Here is a 15,465-nt window from a genome sequence, read left to right as displayed (position 1 = left end):
AACTAAAATTAAATTTTTATATAATTCAGAGCAATACAAATAAAGAAAATTTTGACATAATGCAATTTACTGTTAAATATCAACAATAATCCCTACTACAATTATCCATCCATCCATTTTCTTACACCCTTTTCCCTCAGTGGAGTCGGGAGGGTTGCTGGTGCCTATCTCCAGCTAGTGTACCAGGCGAGAGGCAGGGTTCACCCTGGACAGGTCGCCAGTTTGTCGCAGCCCTACTACAATTAATTTTGCAATAAAATATGATTTTAAAATCCGTTCATGTGAGAATTCTCCAAATGTCAGCTGGATGTGACGACTGATCTGTCTCTCTGTCTACGCTTTTGAAATTTAAAGTGTTTTTTGTTTTTTTGTTGATTTCTGTTTTAAACGATGAAAATTTCTCCTACTTCAATATAGTTAACAATAACTCTTTTTCTCTGTTTTCTCCTCCAGGTTCCCTGCAGTTTAACCAAGAGAGAAGATCGACTCTGGACCAGGAAGAGTTGGAACCTCTGCAGGGAAAACAAGACCAGGAAGAGAAAGAAGTTTACTGCAGTCAGGGAGAAGAACAGATTGAATTAAAACAGGAGACTGATACCTGCATGTTGGTTCCTGTTGATGAGCAAACACACCAAACTGAATCAGAACCAAACAGGAACCAAGTCCTCTTAAAGGAAGCTGCTGGAGCTGAGAAGCAAAATCAGAAAAGAAGAAAACCTTTCTCATGTGCCATCTGTAAAAAGCGTTTAGCTTTAAATATGTTTTTGACGATCAGATGAGAACTCATATGGTTCAAAACCTGTTTTCATGTGTGAAGTGTGGAAAACGTTTTAGTCGCAAACAGCATTTAACTCGGCACATGATGATTCACACAGGTGAAAAGCCGTTTTCTTGTGGGAGCTGTGGAAAAAGTTTCAGACAAAAACAGCATTTAACTCAGCACATGATGATTCACACTGGTGAAAAGCCGTTTTCATGTGTGATGTGTGGAAAAAGTTTTAGTCGAAAACACATTTTAACTCGGCACATGATGATTCACACTGGTGAAAAGCCATTTTCTTGTGGGAGCTGTGGAAAAGGTTTTAGTGAAAGAAAGAAGTTAACTCAGCACATGGTGATTCACACTGGTGAAAAGCCATTTTCATGTGTAAACTGTGGAAAAAGTTATAGTCAAAAACAAATTTTAACTCGACACATGATGATTCATACTGGTGAAAAGCCGTTTTCATGTGGGAGTTGTGGAAAAAGTTATAGTCAAAAACAAATTTTAACTCGACACATGGTGATTCACACTGGTGAAAAGCCGTTTTCATGTGGGAGTTGTGGAAAAGGTTTTAGTCTAAAAACGGATTTAACTCGGCACATAAGGATTCACACTGGTGAAAAGCCGTTTTCATGTGTAACCTGTGGAAAAGATTTTAGTCAAAACCAGAGTTTAACTCAGCACATGATGATTCACAGTGGTGAAAAGCCGTTTTCATGTGGGAGTTGTGGAAAAAGTTTTTGTCAGCATAGTGGTTTAACTCAGCACATGATGATTCACGCAGGTGAAAAGCCGTTTTCATGTGGGAGTTGTGGAAAAAGTTTTGGGAGAAAACGGCATTTAACTCAGCACATGATGATTCACACTGGTGAAAAGCCGTATTCTTGTGGGAGCTGTGGAAAAAGTTTCAGAAGAAAACAGGAGTTAACTTGGCACAGGAGGATTCACACTGGTGAAAAGCCGTATTCTTGTGGGAGCTGTGGAAAAAGTTTTAGGACAAAACAGGAGTTAACTCGGCACATAATGATTCACACTGGTGAAAAGCCGTATTCTTGTGGGAGCTGTGGAAAAAGTTTTAGGACAAAACAGGAGTTAACTCGGCACATAATGATTCACACTGGTGAAAAGCCTTATTCTTGTGGGAGCTGTGGAAAAAGTTTTCGTAACAAAGTTCATTTAACTCACCACATGAGGCGTCACACAGGTGAAAAGCCATAGAAGTATTTTCCATACATGTCCTTTGTTGAAGTTCACTATTCAATGGATGTGGTTTAACACTAGAATGAAAGACTGGAGGGGTTTCATGTCTATAGATCTGAAAGTTGTTGTATTTGTTAAATGTGATCATTTGGATCTTCACATTTGGATTCTTGGAGATGTGCAACCACAACACATTTTCCTTCAGATATGCTTTGTTTTGTTTTCGTGGCATATTCCGTATCAAAAACAATACTGATCAACTGTATGTTATTAACATCCTGTTTATGTACAACGTGAAGAGCAGAGGGCTCAGCACACAGCCCTGAGGAGAGCCAGAACTGATGCTGATAGCTGAAGTGGGTTTGGAGCACACTGACTTTTTCATGCACTCAAGGGCGTAGGAACGAGTCTGTCATTGGGGGGGGGACTCATATCGGAAACCTGACAGATCAGTAAATAGTTTGAGCAGAAATGTCAAACAATTATGCCATCAACACGTCAGTAATGCGTTACTCTAATCTGACCCTGGTTTCAGTAACAAGTATTCTAACACTTTACTGTTTACAATCCAATAATCAGATTAAGGTTATGCATAGTATAATGACCGTCATTCCAGGATGAACACTCACTTTAGCATTTGCCTCACAACTAGCAAGCTACATACTCTGGTAGCACAGACAGGCTAACAGATTCTGATATATGTTATTGGTCAAAAGACATTTGATTATTGGTCAAAATGCATTGATATAAATTGACTGGTAATTGAATTGGTTCAATGTAGAAAACGGCTCATAAAGTAGGACTCGGCAGTTTTAAACTCAATAAAGCAGTTTGACCAACAAAATTAAAATCTAAAAAACAAGTTTTGTTCTTCTTGAACAACTCTCTACATCAGTGCAACAGTTTGATCTACAAAATAAATAAAAAATATACTTTTCACGTCTAACAAACACCTTATCTCCTCACTGTTAACTCAGTCTCACTTCCAGCTCTGCATTCAGTAACTTACCAAACATGAGCCATAAAAACACTGAAGCAAAAACCTAAATGTTTTTCTCCTGTCATTTTCAGCCGCAAACATTTAACTAAAATATCTACAGATATGTGTTTCTGTCTCTGCCTCCCTCTGACTCTCTGCAGCCTGATGTTCCTGCATGGATTTACAACAGACACTACAGTAATTTACCAGAATGTGAACTAAATATAAAAAGTATGTTTTTATCATATGAGAATTTAAACAACTTCATTTTCAGATGTATACATTATTAAACATCGCAACTCTATAGCAAAAATGTTCACTAATTCATTTTTAAACCTCTCCTCAAGCACTTTTCTTATTGTCTCTTAACCATTACCCTTATAGTGTGGAAGTAATGAAAAAAATATTGAAATATTGAAAGAAATTAACCTGACATCAGTCTCCACCCATTCTCCTTTGTGGTTCTATTATAATTAATGTAATTTTATATCTTCACAATCTGAAACTACACCTGGGTCTCCTATGTCTTCCCTGACCTGCTCCTCTCATAATAAAATAGTTTAGTTTATTTAAAAATTAAAAACAGTTAATACATATGTAACCCAGGTCGAAATAGCCTCTACATAAAAATAATAGTAAATTAGATAAATAGGAAGTAAATAAATAGGGAATTAATCGATCTTAAAACTGTAAAATATATATATATAAAAAAGAGCAACAATTAGAGACATTATAATTGCTGTATTTGATTTTTGATATTTTAATTGATTAGAGAAGCTGTATAAACCAGTTTTGCTTTTTCAGCGAACTCTCTTATTCTGAAGGGTCACATTTATGTATAACCCATGTGACTAGTTTCAGCCAATCGGGTTGCTGCGTTCTCTGACGTGAGGGAGAGGAGAAGCAGAGAGCGCAGAAGCAAACGGGATTGTGTTGAAAAGAAAAAAAGACAGATAAGAGGAATTGACCACTCGTAGCTGACTTGCTGTCTAAGACGAGTTTTTTTATTTTGAGAAGGAGCTTTTCGCATTTTTTTCTCACCTTGGCTGCGCTCGGGATCATTTTTTGTGTGTTGTGGAATTGGACTTGGTGAGTTGAAAGTGTATTTTGTTTCTTCCGTTTATTTTTTTGGTAATGTATTTGTTAAACATTTATTTAATTTAAATTGAAAGCTGAAGCGGAAGCTGATCAGCGGAGGCGTTGGCTGTTGCTCTTGGTGCTAACAGCAAGCCAACTGAAAGTCAGCAGGAGTAACAGCTGATCCGCTGAAGCTAACAGCCGCTCTTGTCAACAGAAATTCAACGGCTTTTCAACAGAGGAGCTAACTGTTGCTAACTGTCGCTCTTTGTTGGCAACAGGCCTTTTTTTATTTTTTTTTTTATTTTCTTACGTTCGGCTGGGATTTGGACTAAGGAGTCTCGGATCATCACTGAAATGAATCTTCCTAAGGAGAACGAGATGGCGAGCCAACCCGGAGCTTAATGACCATCCAGTAGGAGCTACGCCCTCTGCTGGACATTGCAAACCCCGCAACTTGGTATGACCTGCCTATGTTGTCGTGCGCATTAGCAGTGGGTCACTGAAACAGAATTAACTTGGATCATCGGAGGAAACGAGACATCGATCTGAAGCACAGTTTGACCTGTCTTTGCTGAATTGTTCTGCTGTGTTTTGTTGTTTTGCTGTTATTGTTTTTTTCTTTCCTAACTTCTTAAGGGAAACACCAAAGAACTAAAATAGATTAAACAGATTAAAACAAACTGTAGATCAAAATAGATAAATAGAACTTAAATAGAACTATAACCTAGGTAAAATAAATAGTATCCTTAATTTAGATTTATAAAATATTCTGAAAGAAACTGGAAACTATTTTTGGAATTTGTGTCATTGTATGTTAATTGTGTAACATTGTTGTTGTTTATTCTTTTATTGTTCTTTCAACAAATAATAAGCCGGCTGTTTTGCCTACATTTTCTTTGGTCTGTGGTCATTAATTCAAAATGCACTTCTCACTACTCCAGTAGCCGAACCTAGCTCTGGTCTTATTACGAGTTGATTAACTGTAAACACTAGTGAGTGTTACACGTATTTCAATAAACTAAATGAAGATCTCACCAGAGCTTCATCACCTTTCTTCAACATTATTCTAGCACTGCTGTTCTCCTAAATATCTATATAATATAATAAATATAATATAAATACATGTTAAGTGGTCAGTATGATCAGGTGTTGCTCACTTTAAATAAAGGCTCATTTTGCTGCTGTTTCAGTCTCATTCTAAATCATTGTGACTAGACTAGCTAACTTTTAAACAAATTTAGCAGTAAAATTTCGAACATCTGACTACTCCAGAATTAAAACGGCTTAACTAAAAATATTTAGTTGTATATATAAAAGTAAACTGACAACAAGATGTTATAACCGAGCGATATTCATGGCAACATTCCTGTCAGACAGTTTACCTCATTCAAACGGAGTTTCTCTGACTCCGTCTGCTGATGCCTTTACTCTGAAGTCGTTCAGAGGGGGAGGAAGCGCTCTGCTGAATGCGCTGTTGTGCGCCTTCAAAATAAAAGCATGCAAGTGGAAGATTTTAAAATTCTTCGCAACTGCGGTGAAATTATTGGGGGGGACGAATGTGGCTGTCTCTAATATTGGGGGGGGCTCTACGCCTATGCATGCACTAACAGAGTTTGACCGGACATGGACTCCCTTCCAGAACATTCTCACAAGACTGGATTTGAGGGACTGATTTATATTATTCTATCCTGTATAGAGAAAGAGTGGGTGGGTGGATGTTGTTGACCTTAACACACTACTACTAAAAAACTAAAAAATACAATGTGCCGTTATGCACCAATTGTGCATTCTCAGATACATCTACATACAAAAAAAATCTCTAAGATTTCTCTTCAAAACAAGATGAGATTGTAACTGATGCTATTGTTTCAGATTATATTAACCAGTTTAACTCTACCCAAGTAAAGGTTTTGTGAATAAATAAATAAATATGTTTATGGAAAATGTAAGAAAGCATGGTTGATTATATCTATATAATATAATAAATATAATATATATAACAACGGTATTTTATGGGCGAAATATGGCCATCAGATAGGGTTCCCCCACTGTTAAACAAGGGGAACGGTATCTGATGGGTAATTTTAACATAGGGGGAACGGTATCTGATGGGTGAAATATGGCCATCAGATACCGTTCCCCCACTGTAAAACAAGGGGAACGGTATCTGATGGGAAATTTTAACATAGGGGGAACGGTATCTGATGGGTGAAATATGGCCATCAGATACCGTTCCCCCACTGTAAAACAAGGGGAACGGTATCTGATGGGTGATTTTAACATAGGGGGAACGGTATCTGATGGGTGAAATATGGCCATCAGATAGGGTTCCCCCACTGTAAAACAAGGAGAACGGTATTTCATGGGTAATATCGAGCATTAAAATACATTGCCCTGTTTTTATTTCATAAATATGTATATATAACTAAACATTAACTCATTTAAAGAGTCAAACTCCAGTCTTCAAGGGTCGTTGTTTTTCATCTTTTGGATTTGATTGTGGCTCAACACACCTGAATGAAAAGTTTTATGAATGACTAAAAATAATTACATTTAATATACATTACATTTATTATACATACATATATACATACATACATACATACATACATACATACATACATACATACATACATACATACATACATACATACATACATACATACATACATACATACATACATACATACATTGCATTGCATTGCATTGCATTGATCTTTATTTTAGAAATTATGGTTGTCGTCAATAATTTAGTGGGTTTTTTTTAGTTGTATTTTTCTCTTTTTTGCTGCAACTGTCTTCTATTATTACTATGAAAAGATTTAACGTTTTCCAAAATGAATTGCCACTGAATGAGAACTCTTTACATGTAATGATCGAAGGATCCACAAGGTGGCGGTAAAGCAATAACATGAAAACCGACAATCATAAACCTGGAAAGAAGAAGACAAAGAGGACTGCACGTGGTCTGTTGTGTTGAATGTTTGAGTGTTTCTCTGAAAACTATCTTCTGTCCAGTTTTAACGAGTTTATCAAAAAGCTCCCGTTAACTGCTGCTGAAGCAACATTCAGAGTTTAAAGAAATAATCGTCAAGTCAGAGGAAGAGATGGATGATCAGCGCAGACCGCTGGATTTCTCCCGGACCCCCCAGATAATCTTACACCGAATAGGTAGGAAACACCAGCGTTTGGACGAAGGTTAATGTCTGCACCTTTCTGTATGAGGATCATTTTAGTAAATGTTCTTTTCCCGTATAAATATTTTGTTAACATGTTAGAACGCAGACATGAATATTACGCTGTGCCAATGGCTTATTTATGTAGAGCAGTGTTTCTCAACCTTTTTTGGGCCAGCGCCCCCCTAGCCTTTATCCAGGTCCCTCATCGCCCCCCACCAAAGAATTTGCAGGCTACTTTGCACTGACCATTATTTTATCATTAATATTACTATCACTATTGCACATGTTTTGATTTTTATGCTTGTTTCTGTATTTATCATCAAAAATAATTTCCCAGAGAACAAAAAAGCCATGGGAATAAAAATTATTTTCACAGGTGTCTACGAAAAATGCAATAAATGAACATTCAACTTAAAATTTGTAGGCCTAACAGCAGTCAATCAGAGTGGAAAAAATATTCTTATTTTGTGCCATTGTCTAGTTGTTAAATTTTGCACAAAATGACCAGATAAAAGATGAACAACATGCCAGTTTAAACTTTGAACTATTTGCAAATGACTGAGCTCTGCAACATTAAAACATGGATAGAACTGCAACTACATTAATCATAACTCTTCTTCTCTTCAGTATTTCTGTCAGTTTCTGGTGGTGCAGCTCTGTGCTGCCTTCAGGAGAATGGGACATCAGAGTATTATCCATAAAATTTCTCCCACATGGCATTTATTGTGCAAACCAGAGCTTTCAGTGGAAAAACACAAGTTCCAAGTCCTTTTAATGCCATACAAATATGAGACAGAAACATGGATCATATCTTTATGTAGACATGTCTATTGATTATAGATTAATAGTTTTACTGGACAGAAATTACAAAGAACAAATCTGGTTCTTAATAAAAACATAAATAAGTGATCAGTTCTTTACTGTTATGGTCTGTAAGATATATTTATTCTCAGTACTAGATGTGGTCTCAACAAACCCATAACATTTCAACAATATTATTTTACCTTTTATCTGGAAATAGTGTCTGTTTATTTTTGCCATACTGTCTCTGTATTAATTATTGCTCGAAAGGTCTTGCCATACCAGTTTATTCCTCTGTATTTACTTTAGTTTCTTAGTTTATTCTTGCATTTTGTTCTTCATTCATTTCCATTTAGTTTCATTTGATTCGTTTTATCCTCTCTTGGTTTATTGCTATGTCCACTTTAGTTTCTTTCCTCTTGCTAGATCCATTATAAGACGAATAATATAAGACGAATAATATTCACTCATCACCTGCTGCGCCTCCTAATCGTCATGTGTTTCACATCATGTGTTGATTTTTCACTGTTCAGCGTCGGATTCTCTGTTTTTATGCCATATTTCACATCTAGTTCGTCGCTCCGTTTATGTCCTGCTTCTCCTGTTTCAGAGTTTTGCGCAATGTGCGCGTCTTTTTTTTTTAAGCCCCTAAGGTGCAGGGCGGTCGGGAAGCGTATCGATGAGGAAAAGGCAGACTGACATAAACCTTTTAAAACAACGGAAACAATTTCTGCATTCTGATTATTGAAATTTAAAAGTGCTGTGTTGTTCTATCACCCCGTTTCATACTGGACCACTTACAGCTCCGGTGTTAACGCTATAAAATGAACGCTCTCTATCGTGGTATCACCCATGGAGGGATTTCTTTATTTCTTTATTTAAATGGGTTCATTTTTCAGAGGGATACACAGTGAGGGTATCGTGATTTTAGCTACCAGTGGCTGGAGAACGCAGCTGCGCCAAGAAGCTAACAAACACCGAATAGAAGAATTCAGAGTAATACAAATAACATCTTGACAAAATGCAGTTTACTGTCAAATATCAACAATAATCCCTTCTACAATTAATTTTGCAATAAAATATGATTTTAAAATCCGTTCATTTGAGAATTCTCCAAATGTCAGCTGGCTGTGACGACTGATCTGTCTCTCTGTCTACGCTTTTGAAATTTAAAGTGTTTTTTTATTTTTTTATTTCTGTTTTAAAGAATGAAAGATTTCTCCTACTTACTTAAATAAAGTTAATAACTCTTTTTCTCTGTTTTGTCCTCCAGGTTCCCTGCAGTTTAACCAAGAGAGAAGATCGACTCTGGACCAGGAGGAGTTGGAACCTCTGCAGGGAAAACAAGACCAGGAAGAGAAAGAAGTTTACTGCAGTCAGGGAGAAGAACAGATTGAATTAAAACAGGAGACTGATACCTGCATGTTGGTTCCTGTTGATGAGCAAACACACCAAACTGAATCAGAACCAAACAGGAACCAAGTCCTCTTAAAGGAAGCTGCTGGAGCTGAGAAGCAAAATCAGGAAAGAAGAAAACTTTTCTCATGTGCCATCTGTAAAAAGCGTATCTCTTTAAAATCTGTTTTTGATGATCACATGAGAACTCATACAGTTCAAAACCTGTTTTCATGTGTGAAGTGTGGAAAAAGTTTTAGTCGAAAACGGGATTTAACTCAGCACATGATGATTCACACTGGTGAAAAACCGTTTTCATGTGGAAGTTGTGGAAAAAGTTTTAGACTAAAACAGTGTTTAACTCGGCACATGATGATTCACACTGGTGAAAAGCCGTTTTCATGTGGGAGTTGTGGAAAAAGTTTTAGTCGAAAACATTGTTTAACTTACCACATGATGATTCACACTGGTGAAAAACCGTTTTCATGTGGGAGCTGTGGAAAACGTTTTGGTCGAAAACAGGATTTAACTTGGCACATGATGAATCACACTGGTGAAAAGCCGTTTTCATGTGGGAGCTGTGGAAAAAGTTTTAGTCGAAAACAGGATTTAACGTACCACATGATGATTCACACTGGTGAAAAGCCGTTTTTATGTGGGAGTTGTGGAAAAGGTTTTAGTCTAAAACATGATTTAACTCGGCACATGATCACATGATGATTCACACTGGTGAAAAGCCGTTTTCATGTGGGAGCTGTGGAAAAAGTTTTCGTAACAAAGTTAGTTTAACTCGCCACATGAGGCGTCACACAGGTGAAAAGCCATAGAAGTATTTTCCATACATGTCCTATGTTGAGGTTCACTATTGAATGGTTTTGGTTTAACACTGGAATGAAAGACTGGAGGGGTTTCATGTCTATAAAACTTGAAAAGTTGAAAGTTGTATTTGTTAAATATGATCATTTGTATCTTCACATTTGGATTCTTGGAGATGTGCAACCACGACACATTTTCCTTCAGAGATGCTTTGTTTTGTTTTCCTGGCATATTCTGTATCAAAAACAATACTGATCAACTGTATGTTATTAACATCCTGTTTATGTACAATGTGAAGAGCAGAGGGCTCAGCACACAGCCCTGAGGAGAGCCAGAACTGATGCTGATAGCTGAAGTGGCTTTGGAGCCCACTGACTATTTCATGCACTAACAGAGTTTTACTGGACATGGACTCCCTTCCAGAACATTCTCACAAGACTGGACTTGATTAGTATTATTCTATCCTGTATAGAGAAAGAGTGGGTGGGTGGATGTTGTTGATCTTAACACACTTAGAATAAAAAATACAATGTGCTGTTATGCACTAATTGTGCATTCTCAGATACATCTACATACAAAAAATTATCTGATAAGGTTTCTCTTCAAAACAAAATGAGATTGTAACTGATGCTGTTATTTGTTTCAGATTATATTAACCAGTTTAACTCTACCCAAGTAAAGGTTTTGTGAATAAATAAACATGTTTATGGAAAATGTAAGAAAGCATGGTGGATTATTATTGTCTTCAATAATTTGGTGTCTTTTGTCTTAGTTGTATTTTTCTCTTTTCTGCTGCAGCTGTCTTCTATTATGACTATAAAAAGATGTTACGTTTTTTGGCTGTGACTCAGTTGTATATTACATTTACTCAAGTTACATTTAGTTGAAAAAAAGATGGAGAACCTTTTACTTGAGTAATATTATGAATACTGCTACTCTTAAATATTTCTGGCTACTTACTACACTCTTTGAGTTACTTCACTAAATGAAGAATAAATATGTTTTTACCAAAATGACACACAGTTTATGTTAAAATGAGACTTTTTGTCTGTACACAAACTTTGTCGTACTAATTTTCTGTGCCTGTTGTACTATTTGGAGATCAGGCCCTGACTAAATATTTTTATTCTTAAATTAATAACTTATTGGACAGCCTGTGTTTAATACATAACCGAAGTCACTCCATGGAAAAAGTCCCCTGAAGACATTTTAATATAAAATGACCAAAATTACGGGGAAACAAATATCTGTAAGATTGCACCAACATCAGATCTCTGACGTAGCACTGAATTATTAGCTGCTGTTCAGAAAACCATCTGCATCATCAGCCGTCTGATGTACAGCAATATTTCCTTTCAGTGCTTACACTCTGCACAACATGCAACTGTTTCAGACGGACATAAATATAAACACAGTGTTTTGCAAATGTAAACAAATGCTTCTTTAAATTAAAAAAAGCAATGCAATGTGTACAAATATGAGCTAATGTTCTTTGTTGTTCTATGAAAGCTGCTTTGGAAAACTCATTATTATCTCTCAGGGTCAGAAATATCCATATTTACTCTGCATAATCAGTGCCAGCAAAATATAAACATTTTGTCAGAAATCCAGTCAGAGAAAGTCTAATTACAGTTCTACAAACATGCAAAGCAATTTGTCCCTCAAATTTTAATTTTATACAATTTAAAATATTACCACCACCCTATTAAAGACCTGTTTAAACCAAAACACTTTAGAAACAAACCTTATTAGCAGGATCTTAAGCATGTAAATAAGAGGCAGTTGATGAAAAGAAACCCAAACAATCTTAGTTTTACCTTTTCTCCGCCTGCCTTTGCCTCTTCCTGGTGAAAAGTGCTTGACGAGAATCAAATATCAGCAGAAATTAACTGATTCAATATGGTAAAGTGATAACATACTGAGAGTTTTATTCATTTATTTATTTATTTGTGCGTCTGATCTTTTAAAAAGACATTATTCTTTGAAACCCAGTGTAACTATAAATCCTGACAATAACAAATGAGTAAAATAGGGTGATGTAAAAGTTCACCACCACCTGCAGCTGCGGTCACAGTTGAGTTATTACATCACTGGAGCTTATCGGCCATCGGTATTAACCTCCATGTGACTCAACATACAGATCTTAGGGATCATTTGAATCAGAAAGCTTCATGATGCATTTCAGTGATTCTTGAGAGTAGGGACAAAATGGGTTTTAATTTTCCAATATTTTTTTGTTATTTCTCAACCTTATGTATGCAAATATGACAAATGTTTTGGAAATGTAAAGATGCTAAGGTACAGGCTCCAAGTTGCAATTTTTAAAAAAAAAATTACACTTTTAATCGACTTGACCTACAACGCTGTCATCACCATCTGACAAAAATAAATATAAAATAATTTTTAATTACCCAATTAGTGATATTTTTACTCATTTTAACGACAAATGCTTCTCAAGAAACAAAATAAATATTAAAACAAAAAACAACAAAAAATCCATCTGACGGAGTTGACACTGCATGACGGAGTTGACACAGAACTGAAGGTGATGACAAACTAGTGAGTAAAATGAAAAACTTGGTACATGTAAAGTAATGCAATTTATGTAAAATACATTAAAATGAATTAATTGCACGTTTAAGTGAGATTTGACAACAATTTCACTGAAAGAGTCACAAAAAATCTGATGCAGTTGACATCTGACTGAGTTGACGAAATGCCAAACTACCTCAATTTATATGATGTTATTCTGAAGGAGGCCATATTGTAGCTCATCAGGTCCATGAAATCTTTACATTTTACCAAAATTAAGCTTTTATTTCACAAAATTTCATCAAAGTTTTGTAAATTGTCAGTTATGGTGTTGACACATCATGGTTGTGACAAACAATTTAGGAATAAAAAGAAGAAAAAACTAAAGAATAACATAAGCTAACCGGAGCTAACTAGCCCTCTCAGCAAAGGAAGAGAAGGGAAGTGGTCATGGGGTCCTCAGAAGTTCTGGTGCCCCCCAATAATGCCTGATTTATTTTTATTTTTTCATTTGTGACGGTGTTGACAAAAACTAGGGACAACTTTTAATGGAATTGGAAAATAAAAAATGATTTTTAATTCAATTTATTGACAATTTATATACAATTTAATTATCATATAATTAATAATAGTTTAGTTAGATATTTGAAAAAATTATATTTTTTGTATATTTTATTCAAATTTTGTGCTTTATCCATAGGACCTGTTTTGTGCCTGTTGATAAGGGTCGTTGTTTTGCAACTTTTAGATTTGATTCTGGCTCAACACACCTAAATGAAAAGTTTTATTAATGCATAAAAATAATTACATTTAATATGCATTACTAATATACATACATTGATCTTTATTTCAGAAATTATGGTTGTCGTCAATAATTTAGTGGTTTTTTTGTTTGTTTTAGTAGTATTTTTCTCGTTTCTGCTGCAACTGTCTTCTATTATTACTATGAAAAGATTTTAAGTTTTCCTAAATGAATTGCCACTGTATGAGAACTCTTTACATGTAATGATCGAAGGATCCACAAGGTGGCGGTAAAGCACCACCGCTCCACTCCCAAGCTCCTTTGGGGCTTTATGATTGTCGGTTTTGGAGTTGCAACTTTTAGATTTGATTCTAAAAGGTCATTTTATGATATATATGGAATGGATGATATATTAACAGGAAGTCTACATTAGGGAGTGATCATTTTCTAGTGAGTACAATAATTAATGACAGTGTAAATAGGCAGCAAAATTTAATATTAACAAGATGGTGCTTCAATAAAACTAATTGGCTAAAATTTTTAATCAATTGTGAAAAAAAACAGCCATATGGTTACATTAAAAGGTAACATTGAAGAATGTCAGATAACAGAACACATTTTAAATGTTGCTAATTCTAGTATCCCAAAAATCAAAGTTAAAGGTAAGAAAAAAGCAGTTCCTTGGTGGAATGATGAATGCAGTACAGCAGAACGTAACAAAGCATTTAAAATATTACAGAAAAATTTAACAACCGAAAACCTTATTGAATATAAAAAGAAAAGAGCAATGGCTTGCAAAATTATTAAAGAAGCTAAAAAGAAAACATGGAGAGAATATTGTTCCTCAATAGGTTCAGAAATAAAATTGCAGAACGTTTGGTCAATGTTTAGGAAAATGACGGGGGAAAAGGAATGATGTTAAAATGCCAGCATTGGTCTGAGGACAGGAAATATTAGTTTTAGATAAAGATAAGGCAGATTTATTAGAGGAGACATTTGCTGCAGTTCACAGTGGTGAACATCTTACAGACACTCATAGACAGCAGGAAATACAAAAACCTGGAAATTATAAAAATATTTTGGAAAAATGTCAAAAATACATGTCAACATTATGAATATAACCATAAAAGAAATGAAAACAGTACTGAAAGGGACAGGATACTCAGCTCCAGGAGAGGATCAATTATGTTATGCTATGTTTTGACAGGTTCCAGAATTAACATTGAAATTTATATTACAATTCTTTAATAAAATATGGAATGAAGGTTTAATACCAAATAGCTGGAAAAGGGCAATAATACTTCTGTTTAATAAACCAGGGAAAATCCTAGCAGTCCAAATAATTATAGACCAACAGCTTTAACTTCTCATTTAAGTAAATGGATGGAGAAAATAATAGTCAGTAGATTAGGATATGTTCTTGAGCTTAAGAAACTAATGAATGGATACCAGTGTGGTTTTAGAACAGGGAGAACAACAATGGATGCTCTAACCAGAGTAAGTAATGACGTAGAGAAAGCTTTAAAAATGAAGGAGGTAATGATTATAGCATTCTTTGATAAAGAAAATGCATATGATTCACTGTGGAGAGAAGGACTACTTAAAAAAATCAGATGGGAATTAGTGGAACGATGTATAATTGGATAGCAAATTTTTGCTGGATAGAAAAATAAGAGTTAAGATTGGGAATGATTATTCAAAAGAGTTTAATGTGGAAAATGGGATACCTCAAGGTAGTGCAATTAGTCCAATCTTATTTAATATAATGATAAATGAAATTTTTTTCTGATACTGATAAATGTATAAACTATGCATTATATGCAGATGATGGGGCCATATGGATGGATTAATGCTCTTCTAATAGAGACTGGAGAAACTCCGCTGGAAATGATAAGAATAAAATTAGCTTTAGTATATTGGATAAAAATTTAAAGTAATGAAGAAGAGAATGTAACATTAATTATATTACAAAACTGTT

The 15,465-nt window shown here is 35.2% G+C and overlaps 1 long non-coding RNA gene across 1 annotated transcript; it reads left to right on the top strand.

Annotated features, from left to right (window-relative positions):
• The first annotated feature begins 3,195 nt into the window (after positions 1-3,195).
• Positions 3,196-5,206, top strand: LOC145553739 (uncharacterized). Its single transcript, XR_014089773.1, has 2 exons — positions 3,196-4,031; positions 4,301-5,206. It is a non-coding gene; the product is annotated as an uncharacterized LOC145553739 (long non-coding RNA).
• The last annotated feature ends 10,259 nt before the right edge of the window (positions 5,207-15,465 follow it).

This window comes from Poecilia reticulata, chromosome 11 (genome assembly GCF_904066995.2).
Source record: "Poecilia reticulata chromosome 11, P_reticulata-male-v2, whole genome shotgun sequence".
Lineage (NCBI taxonomy): Eukaryota > Metazoa > Chordata > Actinopteri > Cyprinodontiformes > Poeciliidae > Poecilia > Poecilia reticulata.
This window is presented reverse-complemented; position numbering and strand designations above follow the sequence as displayed.